This window comes from Furipterus horrens, unplaced genomic scaffold (genome assembly GCF_987537825.1).
Source record: "Furipterus horrens unplaced genomic scaffold, mFurHor1.1.pri manual_scaffold_13, whole genome shotgun sequence".
NCBI lineage: Eukaryota > Metazoa > Chordata > Mammalia > Chiroptera > Furipteridae > Furipterus > Furipterus horrens.
In genome coordinates, this window is record NW_028327183.1 from 57,495,179 (window position 1) to 57,515,013 (window position 19,835).

A 19,835-nucleotide genomic window follows, 5' to 3' on the forward strand; every position below is an offset into this window, starting at 1 on the left:
AAGCTGATCACCCCTGCCTCTCTGGCTGTGGCCCCAGCCTGCTGCACCCACACAGCCGGGCTCCTTGTGGGGAATTAAAACCTACGGAAGCAGAAACTCCAGGCGTGGGTCCCGACTGCTGGCTTAACGAGCCCTCCAGGTGGTTGTAATAGTAAACTTCCTGAACCACAGCCCTTCATGCCTGGTTCTTAGGCCTGGAGTCACCCGGCGTGAGTTTTGCTTCCTTTTAGTTTTATTTTAAAATCATGATAGCGTCAGAGGAAGTTGGAACTAAAACTCAAGGAGGTTTCATGTATTAAAAATAGGCCAGCCAGTGGCACAGGTGAGCGTAGTTAAACATCTGAAGGGGACGGGGTGGATGGACCTGATTTTCTTTCTTCCCGTCGTTGCTCCCATTCGGGCTCTTTTCAGAGTCGACGGTGGTTTTGGTCTCGACCAAGTCAGCGGTCATTTCTCAGCCCAGCTGTCACTGAAACTCGCAGCGCCGAGGAACCCAGACTCAGCCACACGCTGGCCTGACCTTCCCCTTGTCGCCGGCTTCTCTTCTGCCTCCTCCTCCGTCTCACACGCTCCTTTCCTGCCCCAGATTTGTAAGTGTCAACACGCCCTTGTGATGGGTAAGTAACATCAGCTTGTTAGAACGAAAAATTTAAAAAGTTATTGACTTGCACACGTTCACTATGGAGTCATGATAAAATCCAGAGAAAAATAAAAGAAAAAAAATTTTAAATGTTCTTTCAAAACCCAGATTTAAAAAAGAAAAATTTAAGTGGTTTTAAAAAACATTTTCTGAGTATTTCTAAAAATTCCTGTTAATAATCAGAGATATTAATTATTAACGTGTTGGCAAGAAACGCACTGGTTGGGGGCGTGCGTTTTGCTATCAGGAGGACTGAGGGTAAAAATGTTAATGCCGCAATGTTAGCAACGCGGAAAATTATCTTGAGTCATGGACGTTAAAGAAAAACATATCTGACAGGGCGAGGTTCAAGGGCTGAGGAGGGACCGAGAGAGAATTGGAAACATTGGGGCTGCGGGGCTTCTGGGCGGATTCAGGTTTTCCGCAGAACCAGGTGGCGCTGACCAAGCTGGTGCCACCAGGAGCGCAAACATCGTGGTTACTGAGAACGTCTTAAATTGTTCCGTCGTAACTTGTTCTAGAGCTCGTTTGTGTGGTCATTACAAGTGTCCACTAGATGTCAGAAAAGGCCTTTGAATAGGTTCTGACGGTTTTATTTATTTATTTATTTATTTGGCCATCAACTTTTTTTTAATTGCTATTGTCTTTATAACTTTATTTAGCTACGCTTGATGAATCACAGAAAGTTATGAGTGTAATAGCAATTTTCTATTATCACTTCTATGCACATTTTCAAAAAATGATGCGTATAGCTTTAGGAGTTCTTTTCTTTTTTTCTTTCTACTTATATTTATTGGAATGTACTTCTATGACTTTTGAATGCATGAATAAAAAATTGAGGCTTGTATTAAAAAACCACAATGCTAAAGGAGAAGGGTTTAAGAAGCGCAGATTGGCAGTTACAAAACAGTCACGAGGATGTAAATACAGCACAAGGAATATGGTCGATAATATCGTAACAATGTCTAACTACTGGGCAATACACCTGAAACTAATAGAATATTGAATGTTAAATGTAATTGCAAAACTAACAAAATAAAAATAACAAAGTGCATAAAATAACCAGTGCTTTAAATGAGGAAATGTTTTTCTAAATGACATACCAATGAATATCTTTTCAAAAACTAAATCTTGCGCTCTTAGCACGGGGCTACATTTGACATTTCATATGGTAGCTCCCATGATCGGACATTTTGTCTTTTACCAGAATGGTGTATTCAAATTTCATGTCAAAATATTTTATTCTCATACAAATCACCATTGTTAACCCCAAAGTATCACATAGAGATAAAATGGTGATTACTATATAATGATCTAATTACTTTACAACCTATTACATTTATGATGCAATTTTAAGAGACCAAAATGATCTCTTTACATATTTTTTAAATTTTATTTTAAAAATTTCAGTTACAGTTGACACCCAGTATTGTATTAGTTTCAAGTATACATATTTTTTAAAAATATGTTATTTATTTATTTTTAGAGAGAAGGGAAGGGAGGGAGAAAGACAGGGAGAGAGAAGTCAACGTGTCGTTGCTTCTCGCACGCTCCCCACTGGGGACCTGGTCCACAACCCAGGCATGTGCCCTGACTGGGAATCGAACCCATGACCCTTTGGTTCGCAGGCCAGTGCTCAATTTGCTGAGCCACACCAGCCGGGGCTTAAGTATACATATTTTTAATTGTAACAATTTCCAGGATCAACTGCCAGGCTATTATATAAACTCTCCTACTGTCAGAATTTTTTAAAGGCTCAGAAAGAGAAAATAGAAGGACAATCACGATAAAAAAGAAAAAAAAAATTTACCTTGGCCATTGAATAAAGTCTTTAAGAAAATTGGTGGCGTGCCCAAGAGGAAAAGATTTCAGAGCTCCTAATTTCAGATGCATATAGGATACCACGTTGAGGGACAGATTCTCAACTTGTTTTTTACCGCCCTGTTAATTATTACTGATGCCCCCTTCCCGAGGAAACCATGTAGAAAAATAAAACAAAGAATTCATTCAAATGAGCATTCTTTCTCCCCAATTTTTAAAATTATAATAAAGCACACGCAAGATAAACTTTACCATCTTAGGCCTTTTTAAGGGTCACATTGCTGTCATCAACCTCAAGAACTCTTCCCAGGACCCCTCCCCCAGCCCCTGGCACCCACCCCCCATCTTACTTTCTGTCTCTGTGAATTTGGCTACTTTAAGCACCTCATATAAGTGGGATCATATAGTATTTCTCTTTTTGTGTCTGGCTTCTCTCACTGAGCATAGTGTCCTCAAGGTGCGTTCACATTGTAACATGTCAGAGTTTCCTTCCTTTTCAGGGCTGAGTAATATTCCACTCTATGCATCCACCACTTTTTCTTTTCTTTTTTGTTTTTTGCATCCAACACTTCTGTTTCTACATTCATTCATTTATGGACACTTGGGTTGTTTCCACCTTTGGGCTATTGTGAATACGCTGCTGTGAAAATGAGTGAGCAAATATCTGTTTGAGACCCTGCTTTTAATTCACTGGGGTCTATATGCAGGAGCGGAATTGCTGAATTGCATAGCAATTCTTTTTCCATACTGTTTTCCTTGTGCACCCAGAGTGTATGAGGCTTCCAATTTCTCCACATCCTCACAAACACATGTTTTTTGTTTTTGTTCTTTTGTCTTTGGAGAAATGTCTATTCAAGCCCTTTGCCCAGTTTTTAACTGAGTTGTTAGTGATTTTTGGTTTTTGTTTTTTGGGGTGTGTGTGTATGTGAGTGTTGGAGTTCTTTACATACCCTGGATATTATCCCTTATCAGGAATATGATTTGCAAATATTGTCTCCCATTCTGTAGGTTGCCTTTACACACTGTGAATTATGACCCTTTGGTGCAAAAATGTGATTTAAAAATATTTTTATAATTTTATTTAGTTATAATTAAGATACAGTCAAGTGCTCTTATGATCAGTTTATGAGTTATATGCTTTGGCTTCTGAGCAGAGCTGTGAAACCGTGATCACAGCCAAGATAATTTCATTGTCCTCCAAAGTTTCCGGGGAGCCTGTGTGGTGCACCCCGCCCCCCTGCCCAGGTGCCCACCCGTACGCTTTGCATTGTTACAGGTTAGTTTGCAGTGTTTACGATTTTCAATAAGTGGAATCGCATCGGCAGCATGGGCTCTTTGCATGTGTTTGCTTTCACCGAGAAATCTGACTTTGTGATTCACCCCTCCTATCTCTCATTTCATGAATTCTTCTCCTTGTTGAGTAGTGTTCTGTTGTGTAGATTTAACATTCTTTCTCTATTTGTTAATGGACATTTGAGTTGCAGGTGTGAGCTTTTATTATACACAAGATTCTCCTGTGTACCCGGGTGTGTTTTATTCTCTCTGTTTGCTTGTGTACATGAGTTTATTCAGGTTCTGTGCTCCAACAACTCTTTCTATCACTGCGTTTCATAGGCATCTTTCTCATTATTGTTCTCTTTTTATTTTGGTTTGTGTGCGTGTGCTTTCTCTTCTATGTGAGCTTTAGAAACGGCTGAATAAATTCCATCAAAAATCCCATTGGAATATGTCTTTCATTGGGTTTTCTTTACAACTGCACCCCTGGGTGCTGGCATCATACCCAGCATGTGTCCTGAGCTTCATGAATATTTGCTGAAGGAGTGAACAGATGACACCATGGGACATCAGAGGATGAAGGTGCGCTGTCACTGAGGAGGAACAGGACAAACCTTTATCTACTGATCTGAAAAAGTGTCCGTAACAACCTGATGACTGAAAAGGCAGGTTACATAACCACAGAGCCTGCGTGGTTCATTTCCATAGTTGGTGCAGTGTGTGCAGGTGCCCGTGTGGGTGTGTGCAGGTGGGCATGCAGGTGTGCGTGCAGGTGCATGTGCAGGTGTGTGCAGGTGCATGCAGGTGCACGCGGAGGTGTGCGTAGGTATGCAGGTGCATGCAAGTGTGCATGCCAGTGCATGTGCAGGTGTGTGCAGGTGCATGTGTAGGTGTGCGTAGGTATGCAGGTGCGTGCAAGTGTGCATGCCAGTGCATGTGCAGGTGTGTGCAGGTGCACGTGTAGGTGTGTGCAGGTGCCCGTGTGGGTGTGTGCAGGTGGGCATGCAGGTGCATGTGCAGGTGTGTCAGGTGCATGCAGGTGCACGCGTGTGTGTAGGTATGCAGGTGCATGCAGGTATGCAGGTGTGTGCAGGTGCGTGCATGCATGTGTGTAAAAGGGACACCCCACACTGAAGAGGGCCACTGTGAGGAAGAATAAAGGGAACAAATGTGCAGGGACACTGGCGCCATCTCCGCATTTTGAATGCTGCCAGCTCTGGAAACAGCACAGGTGCTTCCATTTTAGTTACAAATCTTGTTGGTGACTCTCATGGGTGAAAAACCACACAGAGTGCAAACTGTAACTACTGAGCCTGGGGACCCGGAGAAGTGCGCGACCTGCCTGACAGCAGGAAGGTGTGCGGGTCACCCCTAGGGAATTAGGACCCTGCCAGCAGCCCCCTGGCGCGGGGACAGAGCAACCTCAGCGGGCCCAGGTGGGTCCTGCCTCCGCACGGCCCCTGGGACTCCCCTCTTGCCTTTTCAAAGCTCTAATGCCCTCTCGTGGGTACAAATTAATGTATCCCCAGACCGGTCCTGCCTGTGGCCCCATCCGTCTTTCCCGCCAGCCCCAGGGGGGTTGAGCCATCATCCTAATTACATGGCCTGCAGGCCGGTTCAGTGCGTCCCAGAGCGCGAGGACCCACTTCCTGCCGCTGGGCTGGCACCGGAAAGGTCACTCTGCTCTGGAAAACGCCGTCAGCTGCAGCCTCCAGGGAGACCCGCGTCACGTCGGAGCTGGCTTTGAAAGCAGTGCTCAGGGTCTGTTTCTGCTCATGAACTTAACACCCGTCCACTTACCGGATATTTTGGGAAATGCAGACAAAGGGCAGCGGAGAACGTATAAGCTGCCTGTAGTCTTGTCGTGGAGGCAAGCAGCTTTAGTGTTATTTCATTTATTTTCTTTTTCATAGGAACTCTTATTTATTCGTTTTTCAATTCGAGTTGGCATGCAATATTATATTAGTTTCAGGTGGGCGCCCAGTGATTCTAGACATTTATTGAACTTACAAAGGGCTCCCCCGGGTAAGTCCAGCACCTGCCTGGCACCGAGCATGGTTATTACAACATTGCTGACCCTCTTCCCTGGGCTGGACTTCACATCCCCGTGACTGTTCCGTAACAACCAATCTGTGCTTCTCAACCCCTTCCCCCCTTTTCACCCAGCCCCCCAGCGCCCCTTCCCTCTGGCAACCGTCAGTTTGCTCTCTGTGTCTATAAGTCTGTTTCTGTTTGTTTTTTCATTTATATTGTTTAGATGTCACAAGTAAGTGAACTCATAAGGTATTTTAGAAATCAGTTTTAATGTTTCGTATATGTGCTATTTTCCTTATATATGGGTGTATATATATTTACAGATACATCACATATAAATGTATATATGTGCACATCTACATTTATGTGTATACACGCTGTATAAATATGCATGTACAGTATTCCCTCACTTACCGCGGGTATTAGTTCTAGACCCCCCGCGATAGGTGAAAATCTGCAAAGTAGAAACCTTACATTTATTTTAGTGTTTATATACATTTTAAGGCTTTATAAGCCCTTCCCACACACTTGTAAGCTGTTCCCAGTCCCTTATTAACCTTCCCACTCTCTTATTAACCTTTTCCACGCTTTTATAAACACTGCTTATGTTCTTAAACATATTCTACACTCTTGAACCTACGTCACTTTAACTATACGTATACAGCACCGCAAAATCCCACGATATAGCGAAAAATCCGTGATAAATAATTAAATATAATATTTTTTAAAATCCCGCGATACAGTGAGGCCACAATAAGTGAACCGCAATATTGAGAGGGATGACTATATACGTGCACACATTACATATGTGCATATACACACACATTACACACATGCATATATTTAAAATGCAGAACAGTGGGGGGGGGTCACTGAAGAGACTCAGATACAGGAGTAACACGATCAGAATTTCCTTCAAAAAAAAAATCAGCCTGGCCATCAGTGTGGGGACAGATGTTCTTGGTGGTGGCACAGACAGGGGGGAGGCCCCTCAGGGACCCCGGACGCCCTAGTATGTGAGGACTATGCCCTCAGTTAGGCAGGGGATGGAGAAAGAAAAGTCTAAGAAACATTCAAAACGTGCACAGGGCAGGTGTCCTGAGTTCTCTGCTGCAGATGGTGGCAAAGAAGGCCAAACAGGTGGCTTTGGGGGTCCCCCGAAGGGAAACGTAAGAGGAGGAGCAGGTCTGAAAGCTGAGGTGTGTCTGGAGCGGGACACCTGCCTCAGCCATCATCCCAGAAGGGTATCGGGGTTCAGTACCAGAGGAAGGACTGAGGGAAGGGAAATGGGACCTGGGGAAGCATGGGGTGGCGGAGTCAGGACGTGGGGATGGGGACAGAGAGCAGACATTGGCAGGGTATTGTGACATTAGCATTCCTGCAAGCAGGGGACTCCTCAGGGCTGGGGCCGCCGGAGGTGCACCCAAGGGGGCCCTCCACGTTCCCGAGAAAAGTCACGGGGAGGATACGGAACACTTGCTCCTGGAACGCGGGCTACGGCGGCCCTCAGTCGCAGACAGATCACTGATGTGCAGAAGCCGGACGCCCACCGTCCTCCCCTGGCTGAGGAGCTGACCCCCTCCCTCCTTCAAAGCCAAGGCTATCACAAGACACAGGGAAGAACACTTCATTTACAAAATCCAAGCTGCAGAAACACCCTAAATGCCCACGGATAGAGAAATAGTTGAAGAAGGGGGGCATGTATACAATGGGACACGACTCAGCCATACGGGAGATTGGCATTGCCATCTGCAGCAACACAGAGGGACCTAGAGGGTATTGTGCCCACGGACGCCAGTCAGAGAGAGACAGATACCAAATGCTTAATCTTATACGTGGAATCTAAGGAACAAAGAAAACGAACAAACCAAACAGAAACAGACTCACAGAGCACAGGCGCACGGTTCCCAGCGGGGGCGAGGGGGGCGGCGGAGGGACGGGGTGAAAAAAGTAAAGGAATTAAGACGTCAAATCGACAATTATAAAGGCAGTCACGGGCTCTGAGGTCCCGCACGGGGAATGTAGGGATAATATTGTAATCAATGGGCACGGCGTCAGGTGGGTGCCAGACTTATTCTGGGGATCACCTTGGAAGTTCCATAAATGTCTAACCACCACTATGTTGTACGCCTGAAACTAATATCATCGTGCGTGTCAGCTGTCATTGAGAAATAAAGATAAATTAATTGATTACAGTGAGTGAGGATGAAGTCACACGGAAGTTACGTTTCCATAGTTGCATTAATCTCACTTCACATGCGCAGAAGGCACATGTGGCCACTTTCTTGGGCGCCCAGGTCTAGGATGTGCCCATCCCCGTAGGCGCGCCCATCCCCGCAGGCGCGCCCATCCCCGCAGGCGCGCCCATCCCCGCAGGCGCTCCCATCCCCGCAGGCGCGCCCATCCCCGCAGGCGCGCCCATCCCCGCAGGCGCGCCCATCCCCGCAGGCGCTCCCATCCCCGCAGGCGCGCCCATCCCCGCAGGCGCGCCCATCCCCGCAGGCGCGCCCATCCCCGGAGGCGCGCCCATCCCCGCAGGCGCTCCCATCCCCGCAGGCGCGCCCATCCCCGCAGGCGCTCCCATCCCCGCAGGCGCGCCCATCCCCGCAGGCGCGCCCATCCCCGCAGGCGCGCCCATCCCCGCAGGCGCTCCCATCCCCGCAGGCGCGCCCATCCCCGCAGGCGCGCCCATCCCCGCCGGTGCGCCCATCCCCGGAGACGCGCCCATCCCCGGAGGCGCGCCCATCCCCGCAGGCGCGCCCATCCCCGCAGGCGCGCCCATCACCGCAGGTCTGCTGCGCAGGGCTGGTTTGGAGCATCCACAGGACACTGGGCTTTAAACCCCAGTCCCGGCCAAGGCCAGCTCTGTGACTTCGTGTTGACCTTATAGTTGCTGGGTCTCAGTGTCCTCGTTTATTACCGGGGCCACTCACTACTAGTTCCTGTCTCGCTGGGGAGTTGGATGCAAAGGCACTTAGGGGAGCGACCGGCATAGAGTCAATGCCGTAAAAAGTAGCAGCTGTTGCTGGGATGTCCCCAACACTGAGAACCAAGAAGACATCATCTGTCCAAGCTCACAGAGGCAGGAGGCAGAGTCGGAGCTTTGGTCCCATAGCTTTCTTGCTTTCTGCCTTTTCTTAAAATACGGTATCAGTAAAAATGCCAGGTTTACCGTGCACAGAGCCAAGAAAACCAACGGAGCCAGATGTGGAATTTATATTGCACGGGCCTTTGAACGCGCTTTCTTTTTTCCCTGCTGACGCTATTACCGATGTCCCCGTTCCCCCGCTCTGCTCACCGCCCCCCTGCCCCCGCCCCCCTTCCCTCTGGCCATCACTACCCTGGTGACCGTGTCTGTGGGTCACGCAGGTATGTTCTTCGACTGATCCCGTCCCTTTCTTTCATCCAGCCCCTCCCCCGCCCCTCTGACAGATGTCAGTCTGCCCCATGTATCTGTGCCTCTCCCTCTATTCTGTTCCTCAGTTTATTGTTCATTAGATCCCACATATAAGTGAGATCATACGGTGTTTGTCTTTCTCTGACTGGCTTATTTCACTTATGGCGAGGATGCGGAGAACAGGGAACCCTGGTGCCCTGCTGGTGGGAGCGCAGACTGGCGCAGCCACTGGGGAGAACAGTATGGAGTTTCCTCAAAAAATGAAAAATGGAAGTGCCTTTGGACCCAGAGATTTCATAGCTTTCTGATTTCACAGCCTGGCTTCTTCTCAGAAGGGACGTGGCTAGTCCAGCGGGGCCCCACCTAGGATGGGTGTGAAGAAACTGATCACCAGAGAGCCAGCCAGAGACCAGGAGGTGGGTGGTCAACTCCAGGGCCCTGGCCTTCCCTAGACGTTGGGAGGAGGAAGCCAGACTGCCCAGGTCAGAGGAGCGTGGCTGAGGCCAGGGAGGTCACACCTGCTGAGGTTGCAGCCACCTGTGCAGGCCGCTTCGTGGGAGGAACGGCCCCTGGGGCAGGGACAGAAGGCTCCTTCCTCCCACTTTGATTGCACCCTGGGACTCCTCTAGGGATGGCCTGCGAGGATCAAACAATTTTTTATGAATTTTCCCATAAACAGCTGGGAGGTCAGGGCTGGTTTAACTGTTAAATGTGCTTCGTGTTAATATGTGCTTGGACTTTTTTTTTTTCTTTTTGGTAATATAGGTTGCTATTTCAGCATTGTTTTTAGAGATTGTCATGTAGTTTTCCACAAAGTTTTTTTATTTATTAATTTTACAGAGAGAGAGGAAGGTGGGGAGGGACACAGAGAGAGAGAGACTGATTTTTTTGTTCCACTCATTTATGAATTCATTGGTTGACTCTTGTGTGTGTCCTGACCAGGGATTGAACCTGCAACCTTGGCTTATCCGGATGACACGCTAACCAACTAAGCTACCTGGCCAGGGCAAAGTCTTTAAAGTTGAGATAATAGGCCCCTAACATAAAAGTAACCATTTGAAAGGGTACAAATTCAGTGGCATTTGGTCCATGCACAATGCTGTGCAAACACCACCTGTACCTGATTCTCAAACGTCGTCATCGCCCTCAAGGAGACCCCATTCTCATTAAGCGGTGGCCCCCTTCCCTCCCCTTCCCCTCCCCTTGCCCTTGGAAATCACTAATCTACATTCTGCCTGTATGGGTTGACCTAGGCTGGATGTTTCGTACAAATGGAATCAGTATGTCGTCTTTTGTGCCCTACTGTGCGACAGCACCGTTTCCAAGGGTCGCCCATGTCACAGCACTGCCACTTTATTTCTCTTTCCAGCTGAATCCTGTCCCAGTATGTGGACGGGCCACATTTCATCTCTCCATTCACCCACCGATGGACAACTGGGTGGATTCCACCTTTTGGTTTTTGTGAATAATGTGGCTGTGAATGTGTGTGTGTGTGTGATGCACTCAACACATGTGTCCCCCTCAAGTTCGTATGTTAAAAATCTTAATCCCTAGGGAGATGGTACTTGGGGGTGAGACCTTCGGGAGGTGATGAGGCCCCTCTTGATGGGATTGGTACCCTTAGAAGAAGAGACCCAAGAGCTGGCTCTGCTCCTTGCCAGGTGGGGACACCGAAAAATGGCCACCAGCAGACAAGGCAGGGACCCTCACCAGACATGGGGTCTGTTGTCACCCTGATCTCAGACAGGAAATACCTCTTACATGAGTGTGATACGTTTGTTACAACTGATGAATGAATATCAGTACATTGTTGTTAACTAGAGTCTACAATTTCTTTTAGGGTTTACTGTGTGTTACACCTTCTATGGATTTTGACAAACACATAAATGTCATGTCTTCATGGCCCTAAAAGCCCCTCTGCTCTATCTCTTTAGAACATGCTTTATTTTTATGATAACACGTTAAAAAGTGTTGCTTATAAAACTTTGTGGCCTTGGAAGCCTGGGAGAAGTGTTCATATATGTTGAGTATAAATAATAAAGCACGTCACATATTTACGCATGGAAGTGTCACTTCTTAAGAGAAGCGTGCATAAGATACCACATGTATCATAGGTTAAACACGTGTATATATGCCTATATTGCGTTCTTAGTACACAGTGAGAGGGAGAGAGAGAGAGACTCTGTGCCGTGTTCTCTGTTCTTCACAGGTATACACACAATCTTTTCAACAACTCTGTGAGGTTGGAAGTGCCATCGTCTCCATTATACTGATGAGGAAACTGAGGCACAAAGGGATTAAGTCACTTTTTCAGGGCACACAGCACGTGTTAGGGACAGGTGTAAACGCAGACCTGTTTGGGAAAAGGAAATACTCAGAAGAATGTGAACCTAATGGCTATCTCTGAGGAGAATTAGGATGCGGGCTTTGTGGTCGTTTGTCTTATGGTTTGTCTGAAATTTACAACTTGTCTAGGACAGGGTTGGCAACCTTCTTCCTTAAAGGGCCAGAGGGAGGCCTGTGGGTCTGACGGTCCGCCACAGAGCTCGGCCCTGCCTTTGCGGCATGAGATACAGTCACCGACCATGCAAACGAATGTGCGCCTGGGTTCCTGTAAAGCGTGTTGATGGACCCCGGACCCTTGCATTCTGTATCATTTCCACGTGTCATGAAATAATATTCTTGTTTTTCTCTTTTTTTCCCCCCAACCATAAAAAAGTAAGAAAAACCACTCTTGGCTCATGGGTTCTAAGAAAGCAGGAGCCGAGCAGGATTTGGCCTGAGGGTCCCAGGATAGCTGATATCAGCGCAGCCTGATGTTCAAAATGTTGCTTTCAGCCCTGGCTGGTGTGGTTCAGTGGACTGAGCAGCATTCTGTGAACTCAAGGGTCACTGGTTCAATTCCCAGTCAGGGCACATGCCTGGGTGGCGGGCCAGGTCCCCAGTTGGGGCATATGAGAGGCAGCCACACATGGATGTCTCTCTCCCTCTCTTTCTCCCTCCCTTCCCCTCTCTCTGAAAATAATTAAATAATGAGGGAAAAAATGTTGCTCTCGGATCACTAAGCAGCTGAGGGCGTGGGCACAGGTGGGTCCCTGCCGGCCCCCAGGCCAGCCGGAGGACACGTGTGGGCAGCTAGCTCTGCCCCTGGGATCCGGGACGGCGGGGGTGAGCAGAGTCCTGCTTGCTCTGGAAGGGGAGCGTCCACCCCAACCCCCGCCCCATCGTGCCCAGACCGGAGCTGTTTCTGAGGACCTGCCTGCTGATCCTCCTTCTCGTGGGCCTGGCAGAGGCGTGCGTTCCTCGGGAAGGTAACGCCTGCACCCACTTGTGGTCTCCCTCCGTGTCTTCTGAACAGGGACTGTCTTCACAAAGGGCCTCCTGAAGTCTAACCAGAGGCCATCTTGCTCCAGGCTCAGGCATTCCCCTCCCCCTTTCCCTGGGAGGGGATGGTGGGGCGGATGAGGCCTGGGCATTGTAACCCCCACCTGGGCACACAGATGGACCTGTGTCTGCATCTGGGCTTTTTCGTGGACTTGGTGACTGGCAGGGACACAAGCCTCACCGTCCTCATGGGGCCAGTGGGCGTCACCATCTGCAGGCTGGGGCTCCGTGTCCTTGATGCGCTTATGCTTGTGATGTGCCCTGGAGTTAATATTTTGTGGCACAGAGTTGCGGGGAGACCTTAGACCTTTACAACATGAAGACACCATATTTTGGGAACAGTGGTGGAGTCTTGTCACTAAGCTGGGTCCCCATTGTGCCATTTGCTCTACAAATGTTTCCTGAGTTCCTGTTTCCCCCTCACGTGCTGGATCTAAGAATGCAGTGGGTGAGGAAGACAGACTGGTCCCATTGGCACAGGGTTCTCAGCTTACGCAAGCAGACGCAGCCTAGCCCTGTGATTCTGAGAGGGCAACTTTGCGGAAGTTGCCTTTGAGGCAAGGACCCCAGCAATGAGTGGGAGTGAGGCAGGGAGTGAGGGGGGGTGGTTCTGGGTGCAAAGGTCCTGGGCCAGGAAGGCGCTGGGCTCCTCCACGGGCCTGAGAGAAGGCAGGTGTCTGGGGCGTGGTGTATGGGCTGAGGGGCACGCTGGGTGGGGGTTGTTAACAAGGAAGAATAGACAGGAGGCAGGAACCAGAACACGCAGGGTTTTCAAGGGTGACATTCAAGATGTGGACGTTGTAGGTGGCTGGTCAAGGGCTTTCAGCAAAGGACTGTGATATTTAAGAGCATGTGCGCGCGCGCGTGTGTGTCTGTGTGTGTGTTTGGTTAAGCAATTAGTCTTACCCCTGCGTGCGGAGCAGATGAAGCAGGACCCAGAGTAGGAGCAAAGACCCCTGTTATGAGACTGTTGCAATCAGGTGGGGATATGTGGGAGGTCGTGGGGCTTTTAGGAGTAAAGTTTATGGGATTGAGTGATGGAGGAGTGAAGAAAGACTCCCATCAATTTTTTTGCAACCGAATGATCAAAGTTTCCGTTAACTGAGATGAGAAAATTCTGTACAACTATTAGTGTTTTCAACTTTATTGGGCCCTGGCCAGGTAACTCAGCTGGTTACAGCATCACCCCCATATGCCAAGGTTGTGGGTTCAATCCCCAGCCAGGGCACATACAAGAATCAACCAATGAATGCATCCCTAAGTGGAGCAACAGATTGATGTTTGTCTCTCTCTCTCTAAAATCAAGAAATAATTTTTTAAAAGATTGCATTTATTTATTTCTAGAGGTGAAGGGTGGGAGAGAGGGAGCAAAGCATCAGTGTGTGGTTGCTTCTTACACATGTACCATGACTAGGAATTGAACTGGCAACCCTTTGGTTTGTAGGCCAGTGCTCAATCCAATGAGCCACACCAGCCAGGGCAATAAATAATTTCAATAACCTTTATTTTGAAGCAATTTTAGATACACAGAAAAGTCACAAAAGACATCGGAGTTCCCAGATCCCTTCACCCAGCTTCCCTTACTGTTACCTCCCTACCCAACTGTACCACAGTGCTCAAAACCAAGACCTTATCACCAGCACAAAACTACTAACTAAATTACAGGCCTTATTCACATTGCCCTTGTGCACACATGTGCCTTTTCTATTTGAGAATCTGGTCCGGGACCCCACATTGCGCTGTTACTGCCACCTTCATACTCTTGTGATGGCGTCTTGGAGCTTGTGACGGAGGTTGTCCATCGTTCACGACCTTGACACATTTGAAGAGCCCCCGTCAGCTGTTCTGCAGAATATCTCTTGCCCTGGGGTTGTCTGAATTGGCCTCATAATTGTATTTGATGTTGTGCATTTTTTAAAAACCAGAATACCACAGAAGGGGTGCCATGCCCTTCTGCGTGCATTTTGTCGGGGATTACATAACGCTGGTGTGTCTCGTTATGCGTGATGTTGACTTTGATCGCTTTGTTAAGGCGGCGTCTGCCAGGGGACTCCACTGTCTAGCTACCCTCCCCCCTGTGTGATGAACAGACATCCTGGGGGAGATAGTTGGAGATGAGGCAAATACCCCGTTTCTCCTCACATGTTTGCTCACTGATCTTAGCATCCATCTGCAGATCTTGCCTGCAAAAATTACTGTAGTATTCACACAACGGGGATTTTCTATTGCTAGTCCTACATGTATTAACTGAAATTCTTCTGTAAGGAAGAGCTGAAACGTCTTCCCCATTTATTTATTCAAGTATTTGTTTATATCAACATGAACTCATAGATATGTTATTTTTATTAACAAAAATAACATTATTTTTTAATGAGTGGGAGGGTGATGACCATGAATTCTCTTTTGGACGTGCTAGATTTGAAGACCCCAATGATGTTCAAGGCACCCATAGGTCACAGGTTCCAGTAGAGCAGAGCTTGAGAGGTCTGTTTTCCTCCTTCCTATACCAGCATTTTTATCCCCAATCAGTCTTGCAAATGCCTACAGAGCAGGAATCAGATTAGTCCCTTTTATTCCCAGCACCAAGGGTATACCAATGGCCAGAGTCGTCGGCAGCCGTCCGTCTCGAGAGACGATGGTGTAGCTTCTTAAGAGTCTATCTGCACCGCCGAGAATGGCTGTGCAGTCCGACTCGGGAGTGACACGGTATCTGTCTCCTCCCGTGTTGAATCGACATCTTGCGATGACGCTGGAGTGTCCTCTCCAGTGAAGCTGAAGCTACAGAGCCTGGGCAGGGTGATATGGAGGGTCTGCTGTTGCCCATGCAGCAGACCCCCCCTCTCTTCGCAGCTGAGGGATCCAAGGGAAAGACGGAGTCAATACAGCTTGGCTTCAGGTGCGCCGCAGGAGTTGCCGGTGTTGACTACAACGTCAAACCGCCTTAGGGACTCCGGCTCCGGATTTTCTGTAGGGGTTTACTCCCTTAGCCTTTCCCTTGAAGAGGTATGCCGCAAGGCAGCGGAGGTTTTTTGGAGTCAGAGTTTTCCTTCTCTGATGTGCCCTGACTGGAAGATCGAACCAGCGACACTTAGCTCGCAGGCCGACGCTCAATCCACTGAGCCAAACCAGCCAATGGCCAGAGTATGTATGTACCAGATAAATGTTGGTTAGGTATATAATGGATGAGTGGATGAACGGATCGGTGGATGATGGATGGATGATGGATGGATGATGAATGAATGGATAAATGGATGGAGGATGGATGGATAGATAAATGGGTAGATAATGAATGGGTGGATGGATGATGATCAGCTGATGGATGGATGCATAAATGATGGATGATGGATGGATGAAGGATAGGTGAATGGATGGGTAATGGATAAATGAATAGATGAATAATTGGATAAACCCAAGGGGCTTCACTGACACAAACTGTGGGTGGGTTATATGGTCCCCAATGACACTTCCGGCTCTGGTCTCCTTGATCGTTACAGTAATTTGACTCTAATTCTGAATTCTCTCCCTGCTCCCTGCTTCCTGCTCCTGTTGGGATCTGGATGGCCAATGCCTTTGCTTCCAGTTGCAATTGAAGAAAAAAGTAAGAACTGTGGAAACCTCATGAAGCTAGCTCCTTTCAGAGTCCTTCAACTATTAAAACCCCTCAGGGAATTCTGGGGAAAGCTGGGACCTAGATCTGGTGCAGAGGTTTTGTCTTGGGGGCCGTGCATGACTAGTAGTTTTACACAGTGATGACTACATGAAAATGGCCTCCCATGAAACTCTTCTCCACCCAGCATTAAATGGGCAGGTAAATGAAGGAATAAAAATTGCATGGGGAAGTTAACTGAGGTGGATAACGTTAGTATTAATCCCACTCTCTTTGTTGCTTTTATTTTCCATGTTGTCTCTCTGATTCCTGGCTCCATCGTCCCTTCCAGTCAAACGTAAGTCCTGTCTCCGTCTCCCTACATGTAGGGATCCTTCCCACCCAGAGAAGCAGGGGGCAAAAGGGAGACGCAAAACTTCTGACCACGCGTCCAGCCTGGGCAGATGCAGAGACGTGCTCTCAATTTTGCATGGGCTCTGAAGCCAGAATCTGCAGATCCCCAGGGGTGGGGGGCAGGACGGAAACTGGGTGGACTTCAGGGAGGTCAACAAACCTTTGCCCTCGTGTGTAAAGTTGGGTGCGAGAGAGGGGACCTGTGTAGTTTTCTGGGAATATGGATTGCATGGCTTTGACCAGATAGATGTTCAGTAATATGGGTGACCGTCTGCTCTAAAATGTCCAGCTGGATTGTGTATATTCATGGGTGGGTTTTAGATGAGAAAATATGGTGCAGGGTGGATAAACCTCCCTCCTTTCCAAGTACTAACCATCCTGGGGTCTAGCTGAGAATGGAGATGCTGATGGGTTGTTATGGAGACCCCCCTTCTGCCAACTTCCAGAAACTCAGGTGGTGGTGGTGGGGGGGGGCGGGATACAACGATTTGGAGGCCACAGGCAACTGGTCCCCCTGGATTTTCTTGACTTCTGGGATAAATGTGTTTTCAGAGGGGCCCAGCGCTCATAGAATGGGTCACAGCTTCTTATTCTGGTCCCCTATCCTATCTCGGGGCCTATGGGGTGCAGTGAGGTACAAGGATGACTTTATCCACTTTATGTTTTCTCTGAATCTCTAGTGGGAAAATGGTCCCCACCGGCCACCACCGGCCCGCTCTGTCCTGCTGGTTGCACGTCAACAGTGCTGAAGGGTGAGTCTTGGTCCTTCTCTCTTCCCTTCTGCAATGACTGTCCTCATCCCACAGGGGAGATCTGATGACCTGCAATGGGTCTTTCCTCCCCTGGAACCTGTTCAGCTTTGTGATTGGGTTTGCAACCTGGGGCGAAAGGAGCATAAGTGTGAGGAGATGAGATCATATCTGATAGGAAGAGCTCAGCACCTCTGTTTACCGAGCCCAAGCCTGCTGCTTCCTGCTGGACAGCCTTGGAGAGGTCCCTTCGCCTCTCTGTGCCTCCTGCACGTGGTTAAATGCAGTCACAGATGTGAAACACTGTTCAACTCAACCGAAGAACACCGGGGTTCAATAGTTCTAAGCCTCCCCCCTACACACATGCACACAATTAACATGACTGGAGAATGCTATCATTATTATTATTACTATGATTCTTATTTGTAGCATGTTACTCTTTCTAACATTTGCTGAGCGTTTACCCTGAGCCAGGAATTGCTTTCCTTTCTTATCAGCCCCGTACCGTATGGAAGATATTATCCCCATTTTAGAGGCAGGGAGAGGTCAGTGACTGGCCCAAGGTTGTCCAGTTAGTAAAACGTGTAGCTCAGATAGTGACTATTTACTCCCACACCTACATTCCCGACAGCGTTAGGCATTTTCTTACCTAACATAACTTAGGTTACTAACACACTTAGTAGAGTTCCTTAGTGTGTGCGGAGCCCCACCCCAGCCTTGTAATGGGTAATAATAGTCTCATGTTGTGGATAAGGACACGGAAGTTTTATAGAGCGGGCCGAGAGATCTGAGTTTGAGTCCTTATACTTTCACTCAACAGCTGTGTGTCTTTGCAAATCGTATAATTTCACAGTCTTCCGCTCTCTGCATCGGCAACCTGGGGGCTGATCTCTGATCTGAGAGAGAGAAGTAAAGCTTGGGACCTTTTTTTAGAGTCAGGGAAGGACACTTTCTTCCTCTCTTCCTAGTATGACTGAAGAATGATTTATGACCATTTCCCACTTCAGCTCTCTCTGAAATAACACACCAAGAGATTCTCAAAAACTCACAGAGTCCTGGATCCTCATCCCTAACCACTTCCCATGACCTGTCGTGGACTCTATTTCACAACCTGTTCCCAGCACCCAGCATCTGATCTTGTTTTTGGCTTTTCGCTCTTGGCTCCATCCCACCATTCTGTACCATGTCCATGACCTTGAACTCCATGCCGACTCTTCTTCTGGATGGACGGCTTTCAGGAATCCTAGGTAAATATCTGGCCCCGTTCCTGGTGCCCCTGGATGGTCAACGTTGCTGGGAAACCTTGAGCAAGAATTTCTGAGCGTCAAATAGGTGCCTGGACTCATGCTTGAGGGGTGGGGACCCATGTTTGGGGGATGGAAACCCAAAGATGGGTCAAATAGGCTTGCCATTTAGGAGATTGGTGGAGAACAGGAGCAAATAAACAGAAATAAATTCAATTAGAGACAAGGGATGCCTTCCAGTGCTGACAGGGCTAGGAAGAGGGACAGTGGGAATATTGAGGGTGCCCTAAAATATTCCCGAGGCATCACAACCATACTTCCCAAAGAAGAGAGTTTCTGAGGTCTGTGGGTCTGGGGACATTTATCGATTAGGAGTATTTCTTTCTCACGCATTTACACATCACCTGTATGTCTTCTTCCTCAGGTATGATGAGCAGGTTGTCCGTGGATGGTAAGTATGAGGGCTCTGGGTTTTGTTTTGTTTTTTCTGGTGTTTCTTTCTTGTCTTCAAGAGAATGCAGAGTCATGGAGTCGGTTAACTTTCTCCTTGTTTATTTAAAATAACTATTGTTTTATTGATTTACTTTGGAAGAACCATTCAGAGAGTATCCGATCGCATTTTGTGACTTAGTATTGAGGTGACGGAAATCTTTATTAGGGTATAATATTAAAGCTAGAATTTTACCTACTTATTATATTGTATTTTTTAAGTTCTAAAAATAGTACATCCACGTGATAAGAAAATTGAGGGAACATAAAATGAAAGCCAGAATCTTCTTTATCCCATTTTAGTTCTACTCTCTAGAAAGAACTACCATTACCATCTCTTGTGCATTATTATTTTTTAATTTTTTAAATTTATTGATTGATTTGAGAGAGAGAGATTTGTTTTTCCACTCATTTATCTCATTTATGCATTCATTGGTTGATTCTTGCATGTGCCCTGACCGGGGGTCAAACCCACAACCCTGGTGTATTGGGATGATGCTCTAATCAGCTGAGCTACCTGGCCAGGTCTTGTGCATTTTTACAAGGACTATTTATGCATATATACGTGTATCCTCAACTTTTTGAGTTAAAAATATTGTGCATATCAGCAGCAATAGAACTTTGCCTCTTTCTTTGAACTACCTGCGTAATATTTCATTCATAGTCATATAAGTTAATGTCTTCTATGAATGAATGTTGTATTTTTTCTCTACTATATTTTGATTTCTGTTCATTTTTATGCTGTTGCAAACAATGCTACAACCGACATCCTTGCACAGTCATGGCTTTCCTTATCTTTGCA

General features: G+C 47.5%; 1 pseudogene; it reads right to left on the reverse strand.

The window, feature by feature from the left end:
• Window positions 1–8,913: 8,913 nt before the first annotated feature.
• LOC149995583 (small nucleolar RNA SNORA8) lies at window positions 8,914–9,028 on the reverse strand (annotated as a pseudogene).
• Between the last annotated feature and the right edge of the window lie 10,807 nt (window positions 9,029–19,835).